Here is a 9,077-nt window from a genome sequence, read left to right on the forward strand (position 1 = left end):
AAGACCTTAGAAGATGGAAAGATCTACCTTGCTCTTGGATAGGCAGAATTGATATTATCATAATGACCAGACTTCCAAAAGCACTATACAGATTCAATGCAATCCCAATCAAAATTCCAATGGCATTCCTCATAGGAATAGAAAAATCAATCATGAAATTCATCTGGAAAAATAAGAGACCCAGAATAGCTAAAGCAATCCTTAGCAGGAAGAGTGAAGCAGGTGGCATCACTATACCAGACCTTAAACTATACTACAGAGCCACAGTAACAAAAACAGCATGGTATTGGTATCAAAACAGACTGGTAGACCAATGGTACAGAATAGAGGACATAGAGACTAAACCACAAAATTACAATTATCTTATATTAGACAAAGGCACCAAAAACATGCATTGGAGAAAAAATAGTCTCTTCAACAAATGGTGCTGGGAAAACTGGAAATCCATATGCAACAAAATGAAATTAAACCCTTATCTCTCATCATGCACAAAACTCAACTCAAAGTGGATCAAGGACCTAGGAATTAAACCAGAGATTCTGCATCTAATAGAAGAAAAAGTAGGCCCTAATCTTCATGTGGGATTAGGCCCCAACTTCCTTAATAAGACTCCTATAGCGCAAGAATTAAAACCAAGAATCAATAAATGGGATGGACTCAAACTAAAAAGTTTCTTCTCAGCAAAAGAAACAATCTGTGAGGTGAATAGAGAGCTTACATCTTGGGAGCAAATTTTTACCCCTCACACATCAGATAGAGCACTAATCTCTAGGGTATACAAAGAACTCAAAAAGCTAAACATCAAACAAAACAAAACAAAAAACCAACAAATAACCCAATCAATAAATGAGCCAAGGACATGAACAGAAACTTCTCAGAACAGGATATTCAATCAATCAACAAATATATGAAAAAATGTTCATCATCTCTAGCAATTAGAGAAATGCAAATCAAAACTACTCTAAGATACCATCTCACTCCAGTCAGAATGGCAGCTATTTGAAGACAAACAACAATAAGTGTTGGCGAGGATATGGGGAAAAAGGTACACTCATACACTGCTGGTGGGACTGAAATTGGTGCAGCCAACATGGAAAGCAGTATGGAGATTCCTTGGAAACTTGGGAATGGAACCACCATTGACCCAGCTATTCCTCTCTTTGGACTATACCCAAAAGACTTCAAAACAGAATACTACAAGGACACAGCCACATCAATGTTTATAGCAACACAATCCACAATAGCTAAACTGTGGAGCCAACCTAGATGCCCTTCAGTAAATGAATGGATTTTAAAAATGTGGCATATATACACAATAGTATATTACTCAACAATTAAAGAGAATAAAATCATGGCATTTGCAGGTAAATGGATGCAGTTGGAGAAGATAATACTAAGTAAAGTTAGCCAATCCCCCAAAAAACAAATGGCGAATGTTTTCTCTGATATAAGGTGACTGACTCATAGTGGGGTAGGGAGAGGGAGCATAGGAGGAATAGACGAACTCTAGATACGGCAGAGGGGTGGGAGGGGAAGGGAGAGGTCAGGGGGTTAGCAATGATGGTGAAATGTGATGAACATCATTATCCAAAGTACATGTATGAAGACATGAATTGGTGAGAACATACTTTATATACAAACAGATATGAAAATTGTGTTTTATATGTGTAATAAGAATTGTGATGCATTCCTCTGTCATGTATTTAAAAAATAAAAGTAGTTAAAAAATGGGCAAAGGACAGGAATAGGCATTTCTCCAAACAAGATATACAGTCAAACACATGCAAAGATGCCCTGCATCACTAATTCTTAGGTACATGCAAGTCAAAACCACAATGAGATACTGCCTCATACCCATTAGGAAAGTTACAAAAAAAAAAAAAAAGGATAGTAGTAGGCATTAATGAGAATGTGGAGGTAGGCATGGTGGCACATGCCTATAATCCCAGCAGCTTAGGAGATTGAGGCAGGAGGATCCCAAGTTCAAAGCCAGCCTCAGCAACAACGAGATGCTAAGCAACTCAGTGAGACCCTGTTTCTAAATAAAATACAAAATAGAGCTGGGCATGTGGCTTAATGGTTAAGTACCCCCAAGTTCAGTTCTTCTGTTACAAAAAAAAAAAAAAAAGTGTGGAAGAATTGGAATCTTATATTCTCACCAGTGATATAAAAATGGTGTAGCCACTGTGAAAAGTCCTATGACATTCAGGTGTGGTGGCACACACCTGTAATCCCAGTATCTCAGGAGTCTGAAACAGGAGAATCATGAGTTTGAAGCCAGCCTCAGCAAATGTGAGGTGCTAAGCAACTCAGTGAGACCCTGTCTCTAAAATACAAAATAGGGCTGAGAATGTGGCTCAGTGGTTGAGTGCCCCTGAGTTCAATCCCTGTTACAAAAAAAAAAAAAAAAATCCTATGACATTTCTTCAAAAAGTTAACAGGCCTAGCATGTGCAAAGCCCCAGGTTCAGTTCTCAAGACCGACCACACACACACACACACACACACACACACACACACACACACACAGTTTGACATAAAATTATTATATGATCCAAAAAGTCCTATCCTAGAGATATAGCCCAAAGAATTAAAAAGCAGAAACTCAAACGAGTATTTGTTCACAAATACTCATAGCAGCATTATCTACAAAAATGTACTGATATATACCACATGGATAAACCTGAAAACATGCTAAGTGAAATAAGTCAGACAAAAGGACACATTTTGCGTGATTCCATTTATATGAAGAATATAATAGACTAGCAATTCATAAGAATGAGAAATAAGAAACTGTCAGAGAATAGGGAAAGGGAAATGAAAAGTTGTTTAATGGGTTTAGACTTTTGTGTGTGTGTACAGGGGACTCAACTCTGGGACACCCAACCACTGAGCCATATCCCCAGTTCCATTTTGTATTTTATTTAGAGACAGGGTCTCACTGAATTGCTTAGGGTCTCACTGTTGCTGAGGCTGGCTTTGAACTCACAATCCTCCTGCCTCAACCTCCTAGGATTAAAGGTGACCATGCCTGGTGGGTACAGACTTTAAGTTTGGGATAATGAAAAAGTTCTGAAGATGGATGGTGGTATGATTACACTTACTGCCACCACATTATACACTCAGAAATGGTTAAAATTATAGATACTATGTTAACATTTGTTTTACCATACACAAAGATATTTTAGGCACCAAGAAATGGGAAGAAAATATCCTTAATAGCTTCCTTCACAGTTATATCAGCAAAAACATCCCTTCTCAAAATGAAAATTGTCTTATTTTACTTGGCAAGTAAAATTACTTTTCAGTTATATTGATTAAATTTGAAATATAAATTTTGATAATCTAACAAATGAATTTTTAGAAAAGCAAATAAATCTTATAATCAAGATATCACATATTTGTAAAATATTATATATTATATTATATACAATTATAACATCAAAAATACTTTTTAATGTTTGTTTATATTATTCATGTATAACTATTATCCTAATTACATTTTTCAAAAAAGACATTTTTAAAAGAAAAATACTTATATTTATGGTATCTTTAAAGGTATCTTTTCCCTGATTTTTGAAAAGAAGCTTTGTAATTTTGTTTTGACTGGCCTGGGTCCTAGCCTTACTACTGACAGTCTGCCCAGTTTTGATCAAGTCATTTAACCTCTGATTTGGTTTTCTCACCTCTCAAATGGGAATGACATTTATCCTGAGAGAGAGAGAGAGAGATTATATATATGGGGGGCGGGAGGGAGGGGGGAGAGGTTTGAAAAATTGTAAGTGCTTTAAAATATTAGGTGGCATTGTTGTTATTTTTATTTTTATTTTTTTTGGATACTGGGGATGAAACCAGGGCCTCCAGCATGCTAGACAAGTGCCCTACCAAGGTGCTACATTTCTTATTTAAAAAATTGAATTCACTTAATAAATTATTTTTTTCAGATACAGGAGGCATTCAGAACCCCAAATAGACAAGATCAAAGAAGAACCTCTCCATGACATAATTAAATTAAAATGCCTAACATACAGAACAAGGATAGAATTTTAAAAGCCTCAAGAGAAAAACTTCAAGTCATATTTAGAGGCAAGCCTATAAGAATCACTTCTGATTTCTCAGTGCAAATACTACAAGTCAGGAAGGCTTAGAACAATTTATTCCAAGTCCTGAAAGAAAATAACTGTCAGCAAGACTGCTATATACAGCAAAGCTATCATTCAAAAATCAACAATGAAATAAAAACCTTCCAAGATAAGCAGAAACTAAAAGAATTCATGACTACTAAACTAGCACTATAGAACTTACAGAAATACTACATACAGAATAAAAAAACCTCAGAGCTCACAAAAGAACAATCTCATTTGAAGAGTAGCTAGCAAATGAGAAATAGGACCAGATTAAACACAATAAATAAATCAAATGGCAGGAATTAACATCTCTATAATAACATCAAATGCATATGGTCTCAACTCTCCACTTAAAAGAGATAGGTTGGGGCGGGGGTTGTGGCTCAGTGGTAAAGTGCTTGCCTTGTACATGTGAGGCACTGGGTTCGATCCTCAGCACCACATAAAAAAATGAATAAGTAAAGTAAAGGTATTGTGTCCATCTACAAATAAAAAAAAATTAAAGAGAGAGATAGGCTGGCAGAATGAATAAAGCAAGACTTAACTATATGTTTGCAAGAGACACACCTTATAGGCAAAGACAGCCATGGGCTGAAAGTAAAAGGATAGAAATTAATATACCATGCAAATGGAGCCCCCAAACAACCAGGAGTAGCTACTCTCACATCTGACAAAACAGATTTCACACCAAAATTAATCTGAAGAGACAAAGAAGTTCACTTCATATTGGTAAAGGGAGCAATCCAAAAAGATATAATAATTATAAATACTTGTGTTCCTAACATGGGTGCAACTAATTGCATATGAGAGACTACTCAAATTAAAGCCTCAGATAACCCCAGCACAATAATACTGGGTGACTTCAATACACATCTCTTATCATTATATAGGTCATCCAAACTCAGTAAAAACTCTTTAGACCTGAAAAATACTATAAATTAAATGAATCTAACAGAATCTACAGAATATTTCATCCAACAATAGCTGAATGCTTTTTTCTCAGCAGCTCATGGAACCTTCTCCAAACAGAGCATATTTTAGCACACAAATACAAAAAAAAGATATGATTCCTTACATCTTATCATGTTATAATAGGATTAGAAATCGACACAACAAAACCCTACAGAAATAGGGTTTGTAGTTGTGGCTCGGCGGTAGAGTGCTCACCTAGCATGTGCGAGACCCTAAGTTCGATCCTCAACACCACATAAATTAAATAAAGGTATTGTGTCTAACTACAACTAAAAAATATTAAAAAACCCAGAAACTATGCAACTCCTAGAATAAAATGTAGGGTCAACATTCCAGCTTTATATAAATACATGGAGTCTTGAATAATGAATGGGTGATAGAAGAAATCAAGGGAGAAAGTAAAAAAATTCTTGGACGAGAATAATGATACAAGATACCAGAACCTCTGGGACACTATGAAGGCAGTTCTAAGAGGACAGTTTATAGCTGTGAGTGCCTACATAAGAAAATCCGAAAGATCCCAAATAAACAACCTAACGATGCATCTCAAGGCCCTTTAGAAAGAAGAACCAATTCCAAAACCAGTGGAAGGAAATATTTAAGACCAAAGCTTAAATCAATGAACTTGATAATAAAAAAAAGTACAAAGGATCAATGAAACAGAGTTGGTTCTTTGAAAAGAAATGAAATTGATAAGCCCTCAGCTAAATCAAAAGAAAAAGAAACCCCAAATTAATAAAATTAAGAGATGAAAAAGGAGAAATCACCATAGATATCTCACTCAAATCCAGCAGATCATTAGAGACTATTTTGAAAACTTATACTCCTTTAAATTAGAAAACCTAGAAGAAATGAGTATTATATTCTAGACAAATATAATCTGCCAAATCTGAATCAAGATCACATAGAAAACCTACACAGACCAATAACTTATAATGAGATACAAGCAGTAATAAAAAGCCTTCCAACAAAGAAAAGCTGAGGAACAGATGGATTCTCAGCTGAATTCTACCAGAATAATGCATCAAATTATTCCATCAAATAGAAAGGGATGGAACACTGCCAAAGTCATTCTATGAAGCCAATATCATGTTTATACCAAAACCATATAAGGACACATTAAGGAAAGAAAACTACAGACTGATATCCCTGATGAACTTAAATGTAAAAATACTTAAAATATTAGGAAATCATGTTAAACAAAATATTGTATGCCATGAACAAGTTAGTTTTATGCCAGAAATGAAAGAATGGTTTAAAATATGCAAATCAATAAATGTAATTTATCACATAAACAGAATTAAGGGTAAAAAAAATCACTTAGTAATCAACAGATACAGAGAAGGCCTTCAACAATTCAGTGCCCATTCATGATAAAACAAAACAAAACACTGAAGAAATTAGGGATAGAAGGAACCTACCTCATCAACCTAAGGGCTTTATATGAAAAAACCGAAAACCAACCACATAGTAAATTTAATGAAAGCATTTTCTTTAACTCTGGAACAAGGCAGAGATGTCCACTCTCACCACTCCTATTTAATATAGTGCTAGAAATTCTAACTAGAGCAGTTAGGCAAGAGAAGGAAATAAACAGATAAAACTAGAAAAGGAAGAAGTCAAACTGTTTGTAGATGGTATGGTTCTATGGCTAGAAAATCCAAAAAAATCCACCAAAAGACTACTAGAATTAATAAATTTGGCAAAGTAGCAGATTACAAATTCAGCATACAAAAAAAAATCAATAGCTTTCCTACATACCAACAATGAATCTGCGGAGAAAGAAATCAGGAAAACAATTCCATTCACAATAGACTCAAAACCAAAAAAAACAAAAACAAAAACAAAAAAACAACAAACAAACAAACAGAAAAACCCACAAACAAACCCAGGAATAAATCTAACCAAGGGGGTGAAAGACCTCTACAATGCAAATTATAGAACAACGAAGAAAGAAAGTGAAGACCACCTCAGAAGAGGGAAAGACCTCCTATGTTCATGGATAGGCAAAATTAATATTGTTAAAATGCCCATACTACCATGACTTCTTCACAGAAGAAACTAGAAAAACCAGTCCTAAAATTCATTTGGAATAAAAGACCCAGGATAGCCACAGCAATTTTAAGCCAAAAAAGCAATGTGGAGGCATCATAATAATTGACTTCAAATTATACTACAGACCTATAGTAACAAAAACTGCAGGTACTGACATAAAACTGGACACAGTGGTACAGAATGGAAGATGCAGATACACCCATACATCTATAGTCATCTGATCCTTGACAAAGGTGCCAAAATATATATTGGAGAAAAGACAACCTTTTGGTGCTAGGACAACTGGTTATCAATATGTAGAAGAATGAAATTAGACCCTTCTCTCTCACCCTGCACAAAAATCAACTCAAAATGGATCAAAGACCTTGGACTTAGACCAGAAACTATGCAACTCCTAGAATAAAATGTAGGGTCAACATTCCAGCTTTTAGGCACAGGTGACATCTTTCTCAATAGGACCCCTAAGGCACAGGAAATGATGCCAAGAGTTAACAAATAGGGTAGCATCAAATTCAAAAGCTTTTGCATAAGCCACTCAGTGAGACCCTTTCTCTAAATAAGATACAAGAAAGGGCTGGGGATGTGGCTCAGTGGTCCAGTGCCCCTGAGATCATTAATATTTATATATATATATATATATATATATATATATATATATATATATATATATTATATATTAAATTAAGTATAATTTATATATTTTTTAAAAAGCTTTTGCACAGCAAAGGAAACAATTGGGCATGTGAAGAGAATCTACAGAATGGGAGAAAAATCTTTGCTAGCTACTTCTGACAGAGGATTGATATTTAGAACATATAAACAGCTCAAACAACTTTACATTAAAAAAAATCAAATAATCCAATTCATAAATCAGCAAACAGATGCTTCTAAGAAAATACAAATGGCCAAGAAATACATGAAAAAAATGTTCATCATCATGAGCAATTAGGGAAATGCAAAGCAATACCATACTGAGATCTAATCTCACACCAGTCAGAATGGCAGTCATCAAGATGATGAATAATAAATGCTGGAGAGGATGTGGAGAAAAAGGAACACTTTTTCACTGTTGATAGGAATGTAAATCAGTACAACCACTATGAAAACCAGTATAGAGACTCCTCAAAGACTAGGCATGGAGCCATCTCATGACCCAGCTGTATCACTCCTTGGCATTTATCCTGAAGAATTAAAACCATCACCTACAGTGATACATGCACACGCATATTTGTAGCAGCACAATTCGAAATAGGCAAACTGTGGAACCAGCGTAGGTGGCCATCAACGGATGTAATGGATAAAGAAAATGGATACACCATGGAATTTTATTCAGCCATAAAGAAGAATATAATTATGTTATTTGCAGGAAAATGGATTGAACTAGAGACCATCATGTTAAGCAAAATAAATAAACTCAGAAGGCTAAGGGTTGTTATGTTTTCTCTCATAGGGGAAGCTAGAGAGGAAAAGAAAAAGGAAGGCAGGGATGGATCTCCTGGAAATTAAAAAAGGGGGCGGGAGGGGCAGAAATCAGTAGAGAAAAGGGACCAAGAAATGGGCTGTGGGGAGGGAGGGATGAAGTGCTGGGGAGAGATATTATATTGTTACATTGTGTGCACATATGAATGTGTAAATCAACACCACATTATTTTCTGAGGGGCTTTCCAGATACTGAGAAAGAAATTAAAAACTATCATGTTTACAGACTAGTGATCTTATAGATGGTTATTTTTTCACATGGCTAAAGGCAAACTCTAAACTGAAAATGATGCCAAAACACTAGGATTCAGTTGACAATCATAAAGCCTAGATTCTCATAGTCTTGTTAATATATGGGCTTGTGTGTGTGTGTGTGTGTGTGGCTCAGCCTGGGAGGGGGCCTGGCTCAGAGCGACCCCAGCCCCAAGGCAGAGGAGTCCTATTC

The sequence above is a fragment of the Marmota flaviventris genome, chromosome 4, assembly GCF_047511675.1.
Source record: "Marmota flaviventris isolate mMarFla1 chromosome 4, mMarFla1.hap1, whole genome shotgun sequence".
Classification (NCBI taxonomy): Eukaryota; Metazoa; Chordata; class Mammalia; order Rodentia; family Sciuridae; genus Marmota; species Marmota flaviventris.